The sequence below is a fragment of the Dasypus novemcinctus genome, chromosome 10 (genome assembly GCF_030445035.2).
Source record: "Dasypus novemcinctus isolate mDasNov1 chromosome 10, mDasNov1.1.hap2, whole genome shotgun sequence".
In the NCBI taxonomy this organism is placed as follows: Eukaryota; Metazoa; Chordata; class Mammalia; order Cingulata; family Dasypodidae; genus Dasypus; species Dasypus novemcinctus.
This window is the reverse complement of record NC_080682.1, coordinates 25,651,181-25,675,258: the sequence shown is the minus strand read 5'-3', so window position 1 is coordinate 25,675,258 and position 24,078 is coordinate 25,651,181. Positions and strand designations below refer to the sequence as shown.

The 24,078-nt window shown below is 37.0% G+C and overlaps 1 non-coding gene across 1 annotated transcript; it reads right to left on the bottom strand.

The window, feature by feature from the left end:
• Positions 1-22,827: 22,827 nt before the first annotated feature.
• LOC111759582 (U1 spliceosomal RNA) lies at positions 22,828-22,988 on the bottom strand. The gene has a single exon (XR_002793520.1). It is a non-coding gene; the product is annotated as a U1 spliceosomal RNA (small nuclear RNA).
• Positions 22,989-24,078: the final 1,090 nt, after the last annotated feature.

Here is a 24,078-nt window from a genome sequence, read left to right as displayed (position 1 = left end):
TAGTAAAGAAAGAACCATAGAGTTAATTTTTTAGAAAAATTATAACATTATTAACAGTGACCAAAAAAAAACCACATTTGACTGAATTAAATAAAGGAATATAATTTTAACTACATAATGACATAGAATAATGAAAAGGATCAAAATTCTCATTTTGTTGAAATTTAGGACAAGGAAGTCATCCTTCCTTGTTGTAATGTACACCCAATCTTTTGCCCAAATGACCTTACTAATACAGGTAATATATTGAAATAACACAAATAAAGATTCAGCAACAATATTTGATCAAATATCAATTTTGAAAATTATTCTTTCTTCAAATTACATTATTTGAAAGTACACCTATTATCTATTAAAATTTGATTTTAATACTGGGAAATAAAAACCACTCATGGATATTCTGCAAGTATTAAGAAGAATATGTTGAGGTGGAATCAATTTAGAAAATTTCCATCAGTCTTTCATTTGGCTTAATCACCAAGATCACCTATTGTGAAATAAATGGATGCTGTCTTTTTAATCTACAGATAAGCTTTCCTCAGTATCCCTATTTTTTGGATGAAGAAAGTAATTGTACTTCCAAAAGTTCATCAAATATGTAACATTATTTTCTCATTCCATGATCCATACCAACAAATTCTCTTCTGAAATTGTGGAGTGTGAACAGTTTTTGTTTTGTTTTGTTTTGTGCAAGTTGTTTATACAGCTACATGAAATTTGATTTTGATATCATTAGCTAATGCAAGAGTCACAAGAAAGCATTTCAGCAAGCTTTTGACATTTCAATTAATTATAAAATCTTTACTTATCTCAGCATTGAGTTTTATTTTCTACCTTTATGTCTGTTTATTATATTAAAAGCCAAGGACAATAAAGTAATAATAAAGAAATTTGCATAAAATTATTGTGACTGAATACAATAAAATGTCTTCTGAAAAGATGAATAGGTGACACAGGAAAACCCAACAGGAGAAACTGCACCAGGTTTACCCGTTGAAGCCTCAAATATACCACTTCACTTCATGTTCTGGGGCACACTCCTAGAAAAAGTTAGTTATTGAGAAGCAGCCAATGCAAAATTTATGAAAATGTATTTAATATAGGTAAATGTATCAGAAATATTTCATAATAAAATCAAGTTGTGACTGAAAATAAGGTGTGATAAAAATATTGAACATATTAGTATAAATAAAAAGAAGCATATGTAAACAAATGAATTTAAAGGTTAATAACATTTATGAAATCTTTTCTCCTATTTTGAATTTTGTTTTATTCTACTTTTTGGTAATGAGCAATGTTTATTTCTATGATAGTGCTATTCTCTTTTTTTCCAGGCTGTTCCAGGGATTGAATCCCAGACCTTGTAAATGGGAAACAGGTACTCAAACCATAGAATTATCCCTGTTTAATACTGCCATACTTTTAATCATAAAAAAAAATTGATTGTGAAAAATGTGCTATTCCATCCCATCCCTGGGGTTAAAATTTTGGTCTTCCAGTCACATATTAAATATTTCTTCAGAAATACCTTCTATTTCAACCAGTCATAAATTAGAGAACCACAAAAGATTACAAAAATGTCAAAAATGATCCTCAATATCATGAAGCTTCTAGGTGGAAAGTAATGCTGTCACAAACTTATCATAGATTCATCAGTACCTGAACTTTTATCCTTGGGGTCATGCCAAACAATCTTTCTTGAAATTTTCTCAGGGAAGACCAAGCATATGAGCAATCCTCAATACGGGAGGTGCAGTGACTTTATCAGTAAGAAAGACAAGGCACACGCTGCTCTGCTTATGTTCACAGTAGCTCTGTTACCAGATTTTACTTAGGTTCTTGGCTAAACTGCAGAAACGAATTTCAAGAACGTGCCAGATGAGTTGGGCCCAGTAATTTATTCAGGCAGGGAGGGATGAGAAATGGGACAAAATAACAGATCAGGGTTTCTAGGTAGGGAGGAATGGACTGAAATGTGATAAGGTGGGTTGATTTACAGACTACAATTTCCCATGTGCATTACAGTTTCTAAATGCCCAAGTTTACTTGTGTGGCCAAATGGCATGAGTGGTGTGCAGAGCACAGGAGCGGGTTCAGAGGCAAGAGAGAGCACATGAGCAAGAGTGCAAGCTTAGCCTCTGTGCCTGCCTTTTGAACCATTAATTATTCCACCCCTTTGCTAATGGCTGGTTAGGTGTTCTAGCTGTTTGCTGTTTTGATTGATTACCCCACCCATCAATCCCCCATGAGGGTCCAATGATAAAGTCCTTAGGGAATATCTGAGACTTCTCCTGGAAGCCAGGAGAAGTCTTTGTTCTGGATGGCAGGATCTTGGGGGTGGGGGTCTTCCATCTGCCATTTTGGGGTTATTCATGTCCATGTGGATTCTCTATCAGGTTGCAGATCCATCTATTGATTCCTTATCTTACTAGCCTGCTTCATTCCCCCCTCAGAGTTTGCACTTGAATCTTAAAGTGCTGCTGAAGGAGATGATCATTTTTCTGTAGCTACTTCCTGCTGGTTAGGGACAGTAACCCCTACCTGACAGGGTATAAAACCCTCCTGCTGTTCTATCTCAGTTGGAGGAAGATGGATCTTACATCCTGGGTGAAGCTGGATGAAGTCCCATTATGGCTAGCAAGATGTTGATTCTGGAAGAAATTGACTTGATTAAAATTTTGAAAATATGTGGTCCTAGTAAGGGAACACTGGATCATAGAAGTAGAAACTGCTAGGTGCCTGCAAAGGCTGCATTTTCCCAAAGTTGGTGGGAAAATTTACTTTTGTTAACTCTAGAGAGAAATTGTAAGGGATAACTTGGTTAGGCGTAAATTGCTCATCTCATTTCCTACGGTAGAGGAGAAGAACGGGAAGAGGCATTGCCCATTTTAGTTAAGGTACAGGAGATGAAAGCAGACAAGGTTTCTTAAAGGGGTATCTGGTTTGCCCACCTTCTAGCAATAGGCATTTGGGCTAGAGTTAGAAGAAACAACTGGCTTTGTCATAGACACTACTTAGCTTTGCTTCTTGAAAAGGTATTTAAAGCCATTCAATGACTGGCATTTGTACATCCCATCAGGTGCTTCTGGTGAGCTGGCACTTTCTTGGGCAGCTGGCAACATTCAGGATTAGTGCACCAAGCCAGCAATTTCTTTAGTAGGTGTGGGAGTGATCAGAGCTACAGAGTCAAGTCTCTTACATTTTGAATCTGATTGAGAAAAAGGCTTTCATTTTTTCTGGCCAAGTTTTGATCAGAACCTGGTTTGCAGGTTTTGGATGTGGAAAGGTTGTCCATGAACCATTTCAAAGGCACTAAACTAAAGTGGGTCTTAACCATCCCATTTGTTGTTTCCCTTCTGTTGGGATAATGCTTAGATCTGGTAGGATGGCATGTGGATCTGCCAGTCCTCCCTAGGGTATGAGTGAGACAGATTTTGGAATAAGGGTTAGGAGGGAGACCTGGGCTAAACACGTTTATTAACTATTTAGAAAATGAAGTGTACCAGTACTTTTAACATATTTAATGTCTTTCTGAAGATGGTCTAGAATAGAGAAGATATTACCATTATCATGAGACTTATATTGACAATAGGATATAGGTACAGAACTTAGTACTAATTAATGTAATTCCCATTGCATTAGTTTTCCTTTGAGCTGCAATTAATAGATTTAAATTTTATGTTTGTAATACCTTACATGTTACCTCTTCATTGGAGCAAGCCATAATGCCAATTGTGTTTAAGTTCTACTCACAGTACTCTGGTGATTATTGCTCCTTCGTATGTCCTTCACACAGTTAGCAAGCTAGAGAGAAGCTAGGAAAGTAGTTTCCAATATTCTACTGCCCTGGTGCATAGCGCTCTTTAGCACTGTGAAACAGTGCAAATCTGGAGACAATATGCATTGTATATTTGGCTTATTGAGCCACCATTGGTTGCTGCAGGAGTTTGAAGCTGTAATGTAGTTTCCATCAACTTCAGCAGCACAACCAGATATGTAGTGGATACCTTTATTGCTTTTGGGGTCACTGACCAACTTAACCAATAATTCAAATGGAGAGGCAACCTGAAGTGTACTGAAGGCCTGGTCTGAATGCACAAGAGAGTTTGACAATGCTGAAGTCTATCTCTTGATTTTTATTTATGTTTTAAACATTTCCAATGCACTGTGTACCATATCAAATGAACTTTTTAGTACTTTGCTTTACTTTTACACTTTTATATTGAAAATGTTAATTAGCAGGTATTTTACTTTAGCAATAGAGGAAAATGTACTTCCTCCTTTTTTGAATATACAAATTTTAATTTTTTAAATATATTTTTATTGAAGTATATATTCATATGTGAACACACATAAACAATGAGTGTATAGTAAAGATTATGAACTTGTAAAATAAACATACATAACATAATACAGGGATCTCATACATCACCCCTCCACCAACTCTTTGCATTGGTGTGAAATATTTGTTACAAACTATGCAAGAGCATCGTCAAAATATTACTACCAACTATCATATTTATGCTACATTTGGTGTATTTTTCCCTCAACCCATACTATTTTTTAAAATATATTTTTTTTACAGATTTTGTGAACTTGCAAAACAATCACACAGATGTGTAGATTTCCCATACAACTCCACACCCCAGTGGAATATTTGTTACAGATTGTGAGATAATATCATCAGACTATTACCACTAATCATGGCCCATAGCATACATTTGACACACTTTTTCCATACACCTCCATTATCAACACAGTACAGCTTGTCATTGATGCAAGAATATTATAGAATTGCTGTTAACCATAGGTCACACCAATTGTAGTTTTCCCATGTTTCTCCATATTCCCATCATCCTGCAATAATGATGTACATCTGCTCTAGCTCACAGAAGTACTCTCTGCATTTGTACCCTTAACCACAATTCTCAACTACTTCTGGGTTCACTCTGTTATTCAGTCCCTAGATTATTATTTAGCTTTCTTTCTATTGATATTTACTTCCCCAGACTACCTTTTTCAGTCACAATCCCATTTATAAACCAGTTGCTCCTCACTATAATGTGTTACTATCAACTCTATCCATCACCATGCTTTTACAGTCAAGTTAATTAAAACTTTTATGTACATTAAGCATCCATAGTTCTTCCCAACCCTCCTCTTATCTCTTTATATCCTATATTCTAGGTTTTAATTCCATGTGTTTATTATTTGTATTTAGTTCATATTAATGAGACTATGCAATATTTGTCCTTTTGTTTCTGGCTTATTTCATTTAGTATAATGTCTTCAAGACTCATGCATATTATCACATATGTCCCAATTTCATTTCTTCTTATAGCAGCATAGTATTCCACTATATGAATATACCACATTTTGTTTATTCTTTCAGTGGTGGATGACACTTGATTTCCATCTTTTGGCAATTGTGAACAATGCTGCTATGAACATTGGTGTGCAGATGTCTGTTCATGTCATAGTTTTTAGTTCTTCTGGATATATTCATAGTACACGAATTGGTGGATCATATGGCAGTTCTATATTTAGCTTCCTGAGGAACTGCCAAACTGCCTTCCACAGAGGCTGCACCAGTTTGCACTCCCACCAAGAGTGAAGGAATATTCCTATTTCTCCACATCCTCTGCAGCACTTGTTGTCTGTTTGTTTTTAATAATGGCTATTCTATATGGTGTTGGTGATGTCTCATTGTTGTTTTAATTTGCATTTCCCTAATAGGTAGTGATATGAAACATTTTCTCAGGTGCTTTTTGGACATTTGGATTTCCTCTTTGGAGAAATGTATATTTAAGCCTTTTGCCCATTTTTAAATTGGATTGCTTGCTCTTTTATTGTTGAGTTGTATAATCTCTTTATATAGAATGGAAATCAAGCCCTTATCAGATAAATGGTATCCAAATATTTTCTCCCATTGACTGACCTGCCTTTTCACCTTCCTGATGAAGTCCTTTGAATCACAGAAATCTTTAAGTTTGAGAAGGTTCCATTTATCCATATTTTCTTTTGTTGCTCATTCTTTTGGTGCAAGGTTTAAGAATCTACCACCTACCACCTGGTCTTGAAGGTGTTTCCCTACATTTTCTTCTACGAGCTTTATTGTACTTCCTTTTATATTTAGGTCTTTGATCCCCTTTGAGTTAATTTTTGTATAAGGTGTGAGGTACGCGTCTCCTTTCTTTCTTTTGGGTATGGATATCCAGTTTTCCCAATGCCATTTTTTGAATAAACTATTCTGCCCCAACATGTGAGGGCTTGACAGGCTTACCAAAAATCACTAGGTCATAGATGTGAGAGTCTGTTTCTGAACCATCAATTCAGTTCCATTGGTCTTTGTGCTTACTTTTATGCCAATACCATGTTCTTTTTACCACTATAGCTAGATAATATGATTTAAAGTCTGGAAGTGAGAGTCCTCCAACTTCAGTTTTCCTTTCTACGATGTTTCTGGCTCTTTGGGGCTTCTTACCCTTCCAGATAAATTTGATAATTGTGTTTTCCATTTTTTAAAAAAATTCTGTTGGAATTTTTATTGGGATTGCATTGAATCTTTATATCAATTTGGATAGAATTGACATCTTAATGGCATTTAGTCTTCCAACCCATGAACATGGAATGTACTTCCAATTATTTAGGTATTTTTAAAAAATTTCTTTTAACAATGTATTATAGTTTTCTGAATACAAGTGCTTTGCATCCTTGGTTAAGTTTATTCCTAAATATTTGATTCTTTTATTTGCTATTGTAAATGGAATGTTTTTCCTGACTTCCTCCTCAGATTGTGCATTATTAATGTATAGAAACAACTACTGATTTTTGCATATTGATCTTGTATTCTGACACTACTGAAATCATTTATTAGCACTAGCAGCTTGGTTGTAAATTTTTCAGGAGTTTCTAGATATACAATCATATCATCTGTGAAGAGTGAAAGCTTTAATTCTTCCTTTCCAATTTGGATCCCTTTTCTTTTTCTTGCCTAATATTTGCTCTAAATAGAACATCTAGCACTATACTGAACAACAGTGATGACAGTGGGCACCTTGTCTTGTCCCTGATCTCAACAGGAAAGGTTTTAATTTTTCATCATTGAGTACAATGTTAGCTGTGGGTTTTTCATATATGGCCTTTTATCATATTGAGAAAATTTCCTTCAATTCCTATGTTTTGTAGTATTTTTATCAAGAAAGGATGCTGTATTTTGTCAAGTGCCTTTTCTGGTCAATTGATAAGATCATATGGTCTTTCTCCTTTGATTTATTAATGTGGTGTGTTATGCTCATTGTTTTTCTTGTGTTGAACCAGCCTTGCATGCCTGGTATAAACCCCACTTGTTCATGATGGATAATTATTTTAATGTGTTGGTAGATAGGATTAGGAGTATTTTATTGAGGATTTTTGCATCTGTATTCATTAGAGAAAAGGGTCTGTCATTTTCTTTTTTTATAATATCTTTATCTGGCTTTAGTATTAGAGTGATACTGGCTTCATAGAATGTGTTTGGTAGTGTTCCTTCTTGTTGAATTTTTTTGGAAGAGTTTAAGTAAGATTGGTATTAAATCTTCTTTGAATGCTTGGTAGAACTCACCTGTGAAACCATCTGGTCCTGGGCTTTTCATTTTGGGAAGCAGTTTGATGACTGTTTCAATCTCTACTTGTGACTGGTTTGTTGAGGTCTTCTATTTCTTCTAGTGTCAGTGTAGGTTGTTTGTACATTCCTAGGAATTTTTCCATTTCATCTACATTGTCTAGTTTTTTAGCATAATGTTGTTCATAATATCTTCTTATGATCTCCCTTAGTTTCTGGGGCCAGTAGTAAGGTTGCCCTTTTCATTTTTTCATTTCATTAATTGCATCTTCTATCTTTTTTTTAAGTCAGTCTAGCTAAGCATTTGTTGATTTTGTTAATCTTCTTGAAGAACCAAACTTTGGTTTTGTTAATTTTCTCTACTTTTTTTTTTTTGGTTCTCAATTTCATTTATTTCTGCTCTGATCTTTGTTATTTCATTCCCTCTACTTGATTTAGGATTAGCTTGCTGTTCTTTATCTTATTCCTCCAACTGTTTAGTTAGGTCATTGATTTTAGCTCTTTCTTCTTTTTAATGTAAGCATTGAGGGATATAAATTTTCCTCTCAACACTGTCTTCGCAGCATCCAATTGGATCTGATATGTTGTATTCTTTTTGTTACTCATCTTGAGATATTTATTGATTTCTCTTGAAATTTCTTTTTGACCCACTGATTATCTAAGAGTGTGTTGTTTAATCTCCATATATAATTGACCCTTTATTTGCCGCTTCTTGATTTCCAGCTTTACTTCATTATGATCAGAGAAAGTGCTTTGTATAATTTCAATTTTGTTGAATTTATTGAGAGCTGCTCTGTGGCCCAACATATGGTCTCTCCTGGAGGAAGATTCATGAGCACTTGAAAAGAATGTATATCCTGCTGTTTTGGGGTGCAATATTCTGTATATGTCAACTAGGTTTAGTCTATTTATCATATTATTCAAGTTCTCTGTTTATTGATCTGCCCAGATATTCTATCCAATGCTGAGAGTGGTGCATTGAAGTCCCAACTATTATTGTAGAGATGTTTATTTCTCCCTTCAATTTTGCCAGTGTTTGCCTCATGTATCTTGGGGCATCCTTGTTAGGTCCATATATATTTACGATTGTTATTTCTTCCTGGTGAATCATCCCTTTTATTAATAAGCAATCTCTTTTCTTGTCTCTAATAACAGTTTTGCTTTTAAAGTCTGTATCATCTGATATAAATATAGCTACCTCAGCTTTTTTTTTTTTTTTTTTTTTTTTGGTTACTGCTTGCATGAAGTATCTTTTTCCAAACTTTCACTTTCAGTTTATTGGTATCCTTGGGTCTAAGGTGATTTTTTTGCAGACAACATATAGATGACATATGTTTTCTTATCCATTCTTCCAGTTTGTGTCTTTTGATTGGGGAGTTTAATCCATTAACATTCAAAGTGATTACTATAAAGGCAATTCTTATTTCATCCATTTTGATCTTTGCATTTTGTCTGTCATTTTATATTTGACACTTTTAGTTACAGCTACCGATACAGTTGCCATTTGAAGACTCTCTTCCAGGCCTTTCTCTCCTGTCTTTTTCTTTTTCTTTCTTTTTTTTTTTTTTTTCAGGCTGTAGCACTCCCTTTAGTATTTCTTGCAAAGCTGGTCTTTTTCGTATAAATTATCCCAGTTTCTGTTTATCTGTAAATATTCTAATCTCACCCTTATTTTTAAAAGATAATCTTGCTGGGTATAAAATCATTGACTGGCAGTTTTTCTTCTGCAATATCTTAAATATATCATACCACTCCCTTCTTGCCTCCAGGTTTTCTGATGGGAAATCAACACTTAATCTTATTGGGTATCTCATATTTTATGCATTGCTTTTCTCTTGCTGCTCTCAGAATTCTCTTTGTCTCTGGCATTTGACATTCTGATTAGTATGTGTCTCAGAGTTGGTCTATTTGGATTTATTTGGATGGAAGTACTTTGTGCTTCTTGGACATGGATATCTATGTCCTTCCATAAGGTTGGGATATTTTCCACCATTATATTTTCTTCAAATATTCTTTCTGCCCTTTTTCCCTTCTCTTCTCCTTCTGGGACACCCATGACACATATGTTTGCATGTCTCTTGCTGTCATTTATTTCCCTGAGACCCTGTTAATATTTTTCCATTCTTTTCTTCTCCTGTTCTTTTGTTTGTTCACTTTTGGAGGCCAGGTCTTCAAGCTCGCTGTTCCTTTCTTCTGCTTCTTCACATCTGCTGTTATATGCTCCTGGTGTATTTTTAATTTCATTTATTGTACCTTTCATTCCATAAGGTCTGCTATTTTTCTATGCATGCTTTCAAATTCTTCTTTGTGCTCATCCAATGTCTTCTTAACATCCTTAATCTCTTTAGCCATCTCATTGAATGTATTAAGGAGATTTGTTTGAATGGCTAAGATTAGTTGTCTCAACTCCTTTATGTCATCTGCAGGCTTATCTTATTCCTTTAATTGGGACTTTCTCTTCCTGTTTCTTGGTATGGATTTTAATTTTTTTGTGGCGTTTCCACATCTGGCTTGTTACATGTGTTTATTTTGGATGCAGTATCTCCCTTTAATTTAGGGGTTTCTCATATTTTCTCCCTTGCTGGTTGTATAGTAGGAGACTAAGATGTATTTGATGCTGTAAACTATGGAAGCTGAAGCTGCCCACATTGCCCCAGGAAGTGATGAAGCTTCTCCCATCTTTCTCCTCTGTCAGGAGTAGAGACAGAGCTGTAGCTGTGTATAATAATCCCAGGTGGACACAAGACTGTCTGTGGTCACCCATAGACACTAATGAAGTTTCAGACCCCTTCATCCCCTACCTTAGGCGGGAATGGACCTATAGTTTTGGTCAGTAATCTATGTTGTGTGGGCCCAACATGACCACAGTTGCTCAGGTAAACTGATGTATCACCAGACTCTCTCCCTGCTGGGAGTGGGAATGGATCCTCTGGAGTACCCAACAATTTAATCTCCGTGGCCAAATATGCCAGCAGTTGCCCTTAGAGGCTTAGGAAGTACTGTCCCTTCTGCCCTTTAGGGGGTGTGAACAGAACCAAAAATGCTAAACAGTTCAGTTTTGCATACTGTAAGTACCCACCTTTGCCTTTAGAGGCTGAGGAAGCACCATCCCCCTCTTATCCTATTGGGTGGTAGAGGTGGTTCTATGGGTGCTCAGCAGTTCAGTCCCTTTAGGCCAAAAATACCTGCCACTGCCCAGAAAGGCTGAGGAAACACCAGCCTCCTTCTATCCTTTCAAGACTTGGGGTTGGATCTACAGGCACCTGACAGTTCAGTTCAGTCCCTATTGACAGAAAGTACCCACCATTGTCCACAGAGGCTATGGAGACACCAGACCCCTCCTAATCTATTGGGGGTGTGGGTGGATTCATAGGTATCCAATAGCCCGGTCCATGAAGGCTGAAGTTCTGCAGTTGCCCAAAAAGGCTATGGAAAGACCAGCCCTCTTCTTTCCTATTGGGGGGAGAGGGTGCATCCACAAGTACCCACCAGACCAGATTGAGTGGCCCCAAAGCACCTGCAGTTATCCAAAGTGGCTGGTGAAACACAGTCTGTCTCTTGTCCTATTGGGGATGGAGGTGGAGCTACAGGTGCCCAACAGTCAAGAATGTGCAGCCCAAAACTGTTACTCTGAGAGGTTGAGGCAACACCAGCCCCCTCCTATCCTGTGGGGCAACAGAGGTGGAGATGGGCTCAAAGGCACTCAACAAATCTGTGTGGACTGAAAACTCCTGCCATTGCCCAGAGAGGCCAAGGATACCCAGCTCCTCTCCTATTCTCTTGGAGTGCACGGATGAAACCCTAGGTGTCTGACTATTCAGCCTCTGCAGTGGAGAGCACTTGCATTTTCCTGGAGAGTCTGGTGCAGGTCCTGCCAGCTACTTCTTTCCTGGAGGTGGGGCTGGAGACTAGGCTAGGCCTGCAGTCTGATCTTGTTGGAAATAAGCCTGTCCCTCATTTCACTGAATTTCAGTAAGTCAAGCTTCCACTCATGCTGGGAGGCAGAGTCAAAATGGTGGCTACTTGACCTTCCCACTTGGACATGTTCAGACCCCAGCTGTCTCTAAGATTATACTTTAGTGAGTCAAGTCCACTAATCATTAGCTGAGATCAGTGGACATCTGTCTCTTCCTCCACCATTTATGGGAAATGGAACTTCTAATTCCAGCCATGGAATAGCTCCTGAGGTGGCTTGCACTCCTAGAATAAGCTGGGCACCAGCCTCTGTGGTGTGGCTTGCAGTTTCCCAGAGAGGTGGTGCAGGTCCCCCCAGCTTCCTCCCTGCCAGAGGTGGGACTGGGGTTTAGGCTAGACCTACAATCCAACTTGGGTGGAAAGAAGCTGGTCCTTACAATCACTATGATTTTCAGTCAGTGTTGTTTCCCCTCGTGTCCAGGGCAGAATTAGAATGGCAGCACCAACTTCCCTCTGACCTGGACAGGCTCAAAGTTTAGTTTTTCCTAGGATTCTACTTCTGCCCTCCAAATCCACTAATCAGTAGCTAAAATTGGTGTCACACCATGTTTTCCTCCTGTTTTTATTGGGGGAAATGGAACTTCCAACTCTAACCATTGAATAGCTCCTGAGGCAGCTTGTACATAATGGACATGGACCTCCACGGCATGGAGTGCTCTACTCATGATTCCTCTGTGCAGATGGGTAGTCTCCTTCCACACTCTCAAGGATGTTGCAGGATACTCATCTTGTCTCTTGGGTCCTCGAAAAGGTGCTTTAGGTAGCTCTGGGTGATCACCAAATGCCCTGTTTCATGCACTGACTCCAGGAGCTCCTTACTCTAATGCCATCTTGACTCCACCACTGCTTCTATTTTTTAAAATGAAAACTGAGATTCCCAATGGAATGAAGGTAACTTTTTATTACCACCCACATAAATATACAGATTGAGGTGACTTCCAGACAGGTTTCACTGTTATGAAGTTACTCTTTGAATAACTTTGTGAGGTTTCTCTGTTTTTCTAGCAACTGAATATCTTCAATTTGCGATTCATGCATTAAATCCACTATCAAGACATTATTGACATTTTAAGACTCATTTTTAGGTTACCTTTCACCATTTTCCAGTTTCTAACAGGTGAACCCCACATCTGATTTCCTAGGCACAAGAAAACTGACAAAGTTAAACACATATTTCAAAGTTGAACACAAAATTAAGCACAGATTGAAACAGAGGAGAGAATTTTATACCTTTAGCATCTCTAAGAACTCTTTGATCTTAATTGATGGCACATGAGGTCTCTTTATTTTGATCCCTATTCATACCTTTTATAGGCACAACTGAGTTTAAATTGAGGAGTTTGAGGTTTATTTCCTTATTTCTTTAAGGAGACATGACATGAAGTTTCTGGGCCTAAGGTCTATTTGTTTTTTCTTACACTGGTTTAACTGGAATTCAGGCTTCATACAGAGACTGCTCTCAGTTATACTTTGGCCATTTAGACCAACAATAGGCAGAATTTCCTGATTCCTAAGAGACTCCTGTGGGGAGTATGCCGGTATGCTAGTGATTATACCCATTATTCTAGGAAGAATGAAGAAGCACCTTTTAGTCAACCATTCTGGTGACCCAGAGTTCTAGTCTGAGTAAAACATTCACTGCCCTACATAATTTGGGATAGAAGCTCTGTCCCAGTGTCCTGAGAATTTCAATATTTAAAGTATGTCTGGCACACAGGCATCCCTGGGTAGGGAACCTAGGTCCTGGGAGATATCTGATGCATCCTCTGGTGATCAGATCAATGCACCCAAGCTAAATTGGTAGAAGACTGAGCAGTGGCCCCAAATAAAAGCACCTGAGGTATCTGTCTCTCAGGGTATATTTCACTGTTCTCTGAATGGATGGGCCCAAGAAATGGGGACCATTCAATTTCCTGCTCTGATTCTCAGCACCCCTGACCATTACAGGGCCTGAGACTTACTGCATGGTTACCCAAACAGAAGTTCCTGAGTTAAATTTTAGGAAATATTTGGCTGCTCTCTAATTCCCACCACCCCAGGTAATCACAGAGCCTCTGCCTCCGGGTGTTCCCAGGGCCATTCTGGATGTGGAAGACAGGCTGAATAGATTTCAACATGAAGCTGCTAAGCTGAATAGTGTTTCTTCCTCAATTATCACTCCTCCCTTTGAGAAGAGAAAAAAGCTTTTTTCTATTCTTATGGAAGTCCTTAAAGCCATCCTTGTCTTATGACTTTACTGCCTAGGAGTTTCCCAGTTAGACCAGCCATCCAAAGAACATTAAATGATTATAGATTAATTGCTCTTGCTAACAGACCTTGGGGCCCAGAGGCAATAGTTTCCTTGCTAGGCAAAGGTACTTTCCTTTTCCAGATTTTAAGACATTTCTAAGCTTTTAAACACAAACCTGCAAAAAAAGATTCAGTAGTAAGAATTAGGAAGGTAAAAACATGGGTAAAGGTTAATTATGCAAAGATACTTTGGCCTGTAACCAACTTGGGGAAGGGAACTTTCACGGCTTTCATCTTGGCTCTGCCAGCTGCCTTCCTACTTCTTCTCTGGGTAGCTGGGTGTGGTCATATAGGAATGCCACTTGCAAAGGTGTGGACCTGGGAAGCCCCCAGTTCTCTGGCTTTCTGTCACTGCCATGCACCCCTAGGGGAGATGGTGGGAGAATGCAAGGACTGTTGGCCCCAAGGGCAGTGACAATGACTGCTAAAAGGGCTTGAAAAGCTGCTCAGTGAGCTCCTGTCCTGTGTCCGAGGCCTCCCAACTGGGGTCAGATCTAGCAAGCCTGGGCATGTGGCATGTATCCAGAGAATTCCCATGCCCCAACCCCTTTCCTCCTGGAATTACATGCTGTGGAGGCTCATAGGAGAACCTGTTTAAAATGGAGAACCAAAGGAGGGCATTAAACAGACTGAAGGCCATAGTTTCACTCACCAATAAGCTCCTGGACTGGCTCACCAAATATGTTACTGGACTTTAATTAAGTTCTTGGCTGTGCTGCAGAAATAAATTTCAAGAGCACACCGGGTGAGTTAGGCCAGTAATTTATTCAGGCATGGAGGGATGAGAAATGAGAGAAAATAACAGATCATGGGTCCTAAGTAGAGAGGAACAGGCTTAAGAGTGATAAGGTAGGCTGATTTATAGACTGCAATTCCCCATTATTGGTTCTAAAGGCCCAGGTTTATTTGTTAGGCCACATGCAGAAGGAAAATGGCAAGACCTTTGTGCAGAGGGCAGGAACAGGTCCAGAGGCAAGAGAGAGCACAAGAGAGAGAGTGTGAGCTTAGGCCCCATGCCTGTCTTTTGAACCATTAATTATTCCACCCCTTTGCTAATGGCTGGTTAAGGGTTCTAGCTGTTTACTGTTTTGATTGATTACCCCACCCATCAATCCCCCATGAGGGACCAATGATAAAGTCCTTAGGGAATATCTGTGGCTTCTCCTGGCTTCCAGGAGAAATCTTTGTTCTGGATGGCAGGATCTTGGGGGTGGTGGTCTTCCATCAGCCGTCTTAGGGGATATTGATGTCCATGTGGACTCTCTGCCAGGTTCTAGATCCATATATTGTTTCCCTATCTTACTAGTCTGCTTCAGCTCTCTGATATATCAGAGAAACATAATTCCCAGGTGAACTTTCTATTTTGCCAGAACTTGAACAAAATGTTTAGATTAATATATTTTTTTTACCTCATAACAAAACAACAACAACAAAACCTCTTGCACAAAAATTAAACATAAGAGGACTCAAAGGAAACAAATATATCACAGGATTGCCAGTCTCTAGCTGGTTTGTACATTCTATTTGTGAGAAGAACTTCAGGTTGACAAATTTCTAAACAGATAATTTTTGAAGACATTTTCCTCCACTTTTACACATGGCAAGTATTATTCTCAAAGTTATAGTATTTTAAATCATATAAAAATGTTGTTATTATTAGAAGAATATGCAGAAATATATACATATCAAGTAGGTCTTACTTAAGCATTGCCAGAACATGTAAACATGGAAATATAGAAACTGGTAGAATCAGAATCATCAAGAATTGTACATATATTGGCAATGTAATTTTTTAAATAAATTTCAATTTAAATATTCACATAAAAATACACATTCTGAAAATTGATAGTAATATATGTTGTATCATATTGATACATCTCAATAAAGAAGCCTAAGGGTTTAATTTCTTCTTTGTCACTTGTATCAAATAATATAAGTTATGAAAGAACAGAAGAAGATTCATTAAAACTATCACTGCTTTTTACACATCTATAACATGATCTCTGGATTCAATCAATCTTGGTAGATTCACTGAGCCAATTGTTAATTGTTGTGACTACAAATAATTAACTTTCTGTATCCTTTATAATGTTGAAAAATATGTAGGTGAAATTAAAAATAGAAAAAATGTGTAGTATAGGGAAATCAATGGTATATTTTCCCTTGTGCTATTATGCTAACAATTTCAAGTTCATTCTAGTTATGAAATACATGAGTTATTGTTATATAATATGCTCGTGATCATTTGTATTTTATTTATTTTGAATAGCCAAAGTAATGGTTTTTATTCAGTATTATTTAGCAAATTTCTTTTACTATGAATTTGGTGAATAAAATTATTTTTTAAAACTTCCAAAACATTCATGTAAACCAAAAGTGTTCTGAAGTCGTTCATGATAAGTATCACTTTCATGTTGCTACAATTTACAACAGTTGAACACTATGGGAAGCAGAAATAACACAGATGTACTTTACTTCATTCTTATTAGATTGACAGACTCTGAAGAGTTCCAGCAAGTCCTCCTTAAGTTATTTCTCCTGATACACTTGATTAGTCTGTTGGAGAATGCAGGGATGATATTGATAATTTGCCTGGATCTCCAGGTTCACAACCCCATGTATTTTTACCTCAGTAACTTGTCATTTCTTGACCTCAGGAGCTCAAGGGTTATCAGTCCTAAAACCTTAGAGAACTTACTGACTTCCAAAAAGTCAATTTCATTTACAGGATGTGTCATCCAAGTGACTTTTTTGTCTTCTTGGGTGACACTAAATTTTTCCTTCTCTCATCAATGGCCTATGACTGCTATGTAGCTATCTACAATCCTCTTCACTACCAGGTTGTTATGTCCATGAAAATCTGTGGCAGACTCATCATTGGGTCCTATATATTTGGATTTATTGATTCCTTTGTCATGGTTCTTTGCATGAACAGATTGCATTCCTGTAACTACAATATAATTTATCTTTTTTTTTTTCAGTTACCTAACCCCACTTTAAGCCTGTCCTGCACTGACACTCATGGCACTGAAATCTTGATATTCATTTTTAATGGCTCAAAGTATGTGTGTCTCTTATCACAATCTCTGTGTCTTCTGTGTCCATTCTGTCTATTATCCTGAAAATTAAGTCCACTTCAGGAAAATGTAAAGCCTTCTCTACTTGTGCCTCCCACCTCCTAGGGGTAACCATATTTTATGGCACTGTGATTTTTACTTACTTAAAACTGAAGGAGTCCTACTCCTTGGGAAAGGACCAAGTGACTTCTGTGTTTTATACTGTGGTGATCCCCATGCTGATCCACTCATTTATAGTCTTAGGAACAAAGAGGTGAAAAATGCTGTCATTGGAGTCATGCAGAAGAGAAAGATCTCCAGGCAATTGAAATGAAAATGAAGCCGAACATTCATGTGAGCCTTTTCTTTCTTCTCTGTTTGGGTATTTAATTTGTATCTCTCTAAATTTACTAGCGTCCTTTAACACATTTGAATTTCTGTTCTGCCATCCCTTACATGACCACAAATGATTTGAAACTTTTTCAAGTGCATGTTTTTAGGAATCTACCATGAAATTGTGACAAGCCTGTGATTTAAATATACACATGTATATTAGGGAAAAATTAAGTGAGCTCTCTTTCAGTTTGTATTAATAGATCTCCATGAATGTTCAAATTTCAGAAAAAAATTTAGTTTGGAGGGCATTTTCAGAAGTCCTCCCATTTTTTTTTTCCAACATAAAAAGTATAGCAGTCATAGAGTTCTGCTTTGGACTGGCAAATGTGGGTTTAGATTCTATATCTACCAACATTTTGGATGAATATCCCTTAGTAAATCATGGCACTTTAAATATAGTTTCCTCAATTGTAAAATATAAAAATTTAATTCTAAATCCAGAGAGCTATTATAAAGATTATATCAGATGACGAACAAAAAGAACTTATGAAGTACTAACATATTTTGGCCAACATCACCAGAATACTTACATTCCTGCATAATTTTGAAAATACAGATGTAGTTGTAATACTGGTTACTGGTGTTTTAAAAATGCTTTGGTTAATCTCATTCATAAACAAATAGCTTAAAATTAAAAATAGCACTTCAATAGTTGTACTTAAAACAGATTAAAATATTCTGATAAAAGTAATTTGTAGAAAAATATATGTGAACATTGAAGATAGTTTGGAAAGTATTTTAAAATGGTAAAGAAATTTTAAATATCTTAGTCATTATTGAGAGCTTATTTCCATGGCTGTTCACACAATATGATGCATGTGTTTGTATAATTTAACCAACTACAGAAAATTATTGTCATATTCTATTTCTTTTTTGTTGCTTTGGAGCTTCGCTACCCTTAAAATATTTGGTAATTTCTTTGTCATTTAAATTTGTGAGATGAATGTCTTCTTGGTATATAAACAAAACAAAAAATCTCATCTTGCAATGCTTTCAGACCTCAAGTTTTGTAAATCATTAACTTAACTCTCTGTATGCAGTTACATCATGTTTGTGTCTATCTAATAGCCACTTGAAAACTTCTCTTTCTGTGAAGTATCAACCAGCTTTAGTAATTAGTATTTGTTTAATTTTAATATGAGAAAATTATTCACTTATTTCAGATTTCTATAAAAAATATTATAGTCTTTAAAAGAAATAAATTCTTCAATAAAATTCTTGGCTCATTGTGTTAGAATATTATAGGAAATCTGTTAAGCTATGGATAGAAAGTGAATCCCAAACTTGTGATATTCCATAAATTTTTGTCATATAATTTGGTAACATTTCCTTTAAAACTTCCTTTGTATTATAACCATTTTATCAATTCTGTACTTCAAAAAGTTAGTTCAGTTACCTCATATTTAATTATTATTAAAATTGTTGTGTTTATATGTTGCTGATTTCACTTTAAGAAAGGATAAAGGATAGACAGAAAAACAAATATATCCTGTAATTAAGAAAAAATATCTATCTGGAAGATGCAGGTAAAATCATTTTCCCAATTTGTATATTCAGAAAACAAAATATTTGATGTCCATGGGGACACTTATACAGTGAACCTGTGAAAAGTTGAAGGTATGATATCCGCTACCACATATTAAGTGACTAGTATGAAATGGTATTTTTAAATACATAACTTTATGCTAATATATATGCTAATCAAGATAATTTAGTATAGTCTTTTGCATGAGAAAACTGTGCCCATTGAAGACTGTCAAAGCCACATAGTTGATTACTAGCAGAGGCAGAATTCAAACCAAGATTTAAATCATTCCACATCTTTATTTCCACTCAAACATGTGACAATACTATTGTGGCATGACAGACTTCTAGATTTATATATTCTATGAAAATGCAAAATAATATTCTCATATATTTGAATTGATAGTTTTTTATTTTTAATTTTTTAAAGATAAATAAATCACACAAAATGTTACATTAAAAAACATAAGAGGTTCCCATATACCCCACACTCTACCCTTCCACTCCTCCCACATTAACTTCCCCTTTCATCAGTGAGGCACATTCATTGCATTTGGGGAATACACCTTGGAGCACTGCCACAGCACATGGACCATAGTTTACACTTTAGTTCCCGCTCTCCCCTAGTACATCCAGTGGGTTATGGCAGGATAAACAATGTTCTGCATCAATCCCTGCAATATTGTTCAGGTCAATTCCCAAGTCCTGAAAATGCCCCATATCACACCTCATCCTCCCTCTCCTAGCCCTCAGCAAATCCTGTGGCCACCATCTCCAGATCAATGATACAATTTGTTTCATTGTTAGAGTAACAACCATTCTATAGTAGAATACCAGCAAGTCCACTCCAATCCATATTATATTCCTCCATCTTGTGGACCTGGGATGGTGATGTCCACTCCACTTCTAAATCAAGAGGGAGCTTAGAGCCCACATGGCTGATGGATGTCACTCTTGGTTCACTGGTCTGGTGGTTGATCATACTCACATCCCCGTCAGCTGACCTGGGTATGGCCAATGAACCAAAGAGTAGGTGTTGCAACTCTGCTGAGGCTCAGTGCCCAGCTGGCACAGACCGTCCAGAGATTCACATCTCCTGAGCACATGCAAACCCCAGCACCAATCATAGGTTCAGTAAAAGTGTCAGAAGAGGTATGTGTAGAGAGGTCACATCTGGGTCCAACTCCATCACAATCAGGAGCACAAACTCCAAAGTAGGGCCTACTGTCAAGGCAATGAATCCAGAGCCATCTGTCATGATCATAGAATCTATGTGTCTCCATAGTCCTCAGGAACACCAGTACCTGGGATTGTATCTACTTTGGCTGTCTCTGGGATCCTGCTGAGACATTCATAAGCCTGACCCCTCTGATGATTTGCTTACTCATTTTGAAGTCTCTTAGCCATGTAAACTCATATAAATTCATTTGTCTTTACATTTTCCCCCTTTTATTGTTATTAAAAGACTTTTATTCAAGGTCTTTTTCTAGTTGCTTCACCAGTCAGTTGTTGGTAGTAACCCCTTGGCACAAGGGAGGCTCATTCCTGGGAGTCATTTCCCATGCTGGGGGAAAGGCAGTGCATCTGTATACTGATTTAGGCTTAGAAAGTGACCACATTTGAACAGCATGGAGTCTCTCAGGAGGTAATTTTTAGGCACCCTGCAGTTCTAGGCCAAGTTGAAATTTTAAGGACACCAGCTCATAAGCATAGTCATCCATATCAAGGACCCACCATGAAACATCCTCCTTCACCAGTTTTGCCCTTGCATTAGGGGGATTCATGCTCTTCCATTGGGGAATGTGAGAGAGCTTAGACCATGAAATTTGCCTTACAAACAAACTAAAGTGGACTCTAGAGAAATTAACTAAATAATAAAATAGCTTAAAATACATTTATAGCCCTCTATCAGAAAAAAATGATTTTGAATTGAAATATACACAATGGATATTGGAAAGGTAATAATATCTTCATTTTTAAAATTACCTAATATTTAAATAGTCTTTTATTTCTACAGCCCCTATTTTGAATATCACCTTCAATCAAGAAAATTAAAGCATTTTCTAATTTACAACTCTATCGAACTAAATCTGTAGAGAAAATTATTTTGTCCTGATTGCTTTTTTATTTCCTATTTATTTCCTAGAAGTCATGTAGTTCATATGTTATTTTCAGATACAGGTTTCTAGTTTCTAAATTATTGTGTAAGTGTTGAAAACTTTTCCTTATACGTATAGAACTGATCTGCTCACTCAATTAAGGTACACTATGAATATTATGCATTTGGATTCTACCACTTTTCAATCTCTTCTTGAATTTTAAAATTCAAGACATTTTCCAAAGAGAAAATGCACTCTCTTGTGGAAGAGAAGAGCTACAAGATGCCATAGTACACTAGCAAATGTTTCTGAAACATCAAAGTACCTGATAATAATGTTTATCTGAATGCATTTAGGCCTCTAGTAAGTAAAAAATTCCCATATATATTAAATATATTTATTTAAATTATCAAATGATACACTTCTAATTGTTATGAGAGATAAGTTAAACTCATTATAATTTTATGGAGGAGATAAAATATTAATATTGCAAAAGTATTACTAATAAGTATCAACAGAAGAGTTTGGGCTTTTTGTGGTAGAATGTTAGAACACTTGTTGTATGATAGAGTTAACCATAACAGATCTTGTATTTTATATGGTGTTTTCCTATTCTGGCTATCCATATACAAATCTATACACTAGTACTTGACATGTTGATAAGAAACACTTGAAATAATTTGCAAATTACATAGATTCTGTGCCCCACATTTAACACATAGGTAATGTTGGTCATACATCTCTATTTAAATGATGAGAGAAATGAAGAAATTTGATATTAATCTTCTCTGCAATTGGAAGAAATCTACCCATTAATTAAAAGCAATGCAAAATTTGATATATAGGTTCAATGCAACTCCAACTAAAATTTAATCAAATGCTTCTTTTGCAGAAACTGAGAAGCTGGTTCTACAATTTAGATGAAAAAATAAAGAACTAAATTACTAAAAACAAATTTTAAAAAGAAAGAAAAATTTGAAGGATTCCTATTACCTGATTTGAGGACTTATCTTAAACTTAAAGAATGAAGAGAATATGTTTTTTTGGAAAAGATAAATATGTAGATAATTGGAGCCTAATAAATAATTCAGAAATAAATTCATACAGACATGTGTGTTGGAAACAAAGTGTTTTATTTTTTCAAGGTGCTGAAAACAATTGAATAGTCTTTTGCTAGAAAAGGAGGCATTAACACATAATTTTCTAGAAGTATAAAATGTCATTAATAATAGACCTTATGTATAAATATGAAGCCAAATACTATAAAAATTCTAAGGTAAACATAGTATAATATCTCTGTTACTATGAATTATTCTCATTTTATCAAATAAATGCAAAATTTGTGAACCATAGGAGAAAAAAACAGAATTCACTGTGCTTCATCCTATTAAAATCAGATCAGTAAAAGCACTGCTGGGGAAATGAGCAAACAGGTCACAGAATCTGAGAAAATACTTGCTATTTGACAAAGAACATGTATCCATAATATATGATTAACTCTAAAAACTCAAAATTAAGATGCTAGAAAAGGAAATAATTGAAAACATACAGAAACTTGAACAGACACTTCCCCAAGAAGACACAAATGGCATCAAAGCCCATGAAAAGATTCTCAATATCACTTGCCATAGGTTAATAAAATTTAAAGGCACCTCATGAACATTTCCAGCCTTTTAAATGGCTAAAATAAAAACATTTAATAATAACTGATAATAAAAAGTGCTTACAAGTATGCAGAGCAAATAAAACTCTCAACCATTTCTGGTAGGAATGCAAAGTATGCAGCCACTTAAGAAAACAATGACAATTTTTTATAAGGTGAAACCACTTATCATATGACACAGCTTACTTTTTTGTTGTTGTTTAATTTTTATTTTTTTGTTGCTTAGGGAGAGCATGAACACAGTCCCCCACTCCAAAATTATGCAATAGAGTTTCACACATTTGGAGAAATTGCAGGGATTGGCACACTCGGAGTGCAATGGATAAGACTTTTCCTGGTAAAACACTTTTGTGATCATGGTATTCCCCCTGTCAGGTAAGTATAAATCTTAGTTTTGTTATTTATCACAGAAAAATGAAAATATATATCTACATGGAGACATACATATGCCTATATACATATATATTCCATGATTTGAAAAAAATCACATGATCACAAATTAGTGAAGGGTCAAGCTAACTGTGGTATACACCTTCAAAGGAATACAACTCAGCAACAAAGAGGAACAAAGTACTGATATATTGATATGGATGGAACTCAAAAATATATTATGCTTGAATGGAAGAAGCCAAATTCAAAAGGTTACATATGAAGAAAAGCTGGGAGGGGAGGGTCAAGATGGTGGCTGAGTGAGCTTGCCTGGTAATGTCTCTGCAGGGGGCGGATGGGCAGGGTTGAAGGCTCTTTGGGACCACGCTGTTTCGGGGATTTTTGCTGGTTGGAAGGTGTCTGGACATCGATTTGGTGGGAAGGTAACAGAGAGTATACGTCTATAATATATAAATGGAGGTTTCAGCTGGGCGCGGAAAGTTCCCTCCTTGGGTGGGCGGAGCCGCGGTATCAGGCGCTGCTGCAGCTCAGGGAGCCTCCGCTGCCAGGGTTTTTTTTTTCCTTTTTCTGGAGGCTTTGCAGTGCTGAGGAATTCGCGGATACTGGGCCGACTGGTGAGGGGTTGATGGGACAGGACACCTTTGCAGATCGATTTGGGGAGACAGACGGTGTTTTGTTGTGAAGCGGGGGACGTTTTGGTCGCCGGACAGGGGGGGTAGCGCTTCCGCCTGGAGCTCCATCCCCACAGGTCCGGCTGCCGATCTGCAATGGAATTGGATTTTTGGCAATAAGGGGACACAATTGGGAGACTGTTGTAGGGTGTAGTGAAGGAAGGGGACACGTCTGGAAGCCGATTGGGGAATATTTTGCGAAGTTTGGGACTTCCGGTCTTGGAGTCTGTTTTCGGCGTTTCCAGCTGAAGCCCACCCCAACCGGCGGGGCTTGGGATCTGGGTCACTGAACTGGCTGTGGTGTAGAGGCGCCCTCAAGTGGCTGTTTTGTGGGAGCACAGGGAGGGAGCTGTCCAAAGGCTGAAACCCTGAGGAGTAGGTGAATTGCAGGGATCAGACATTAAATATAGAG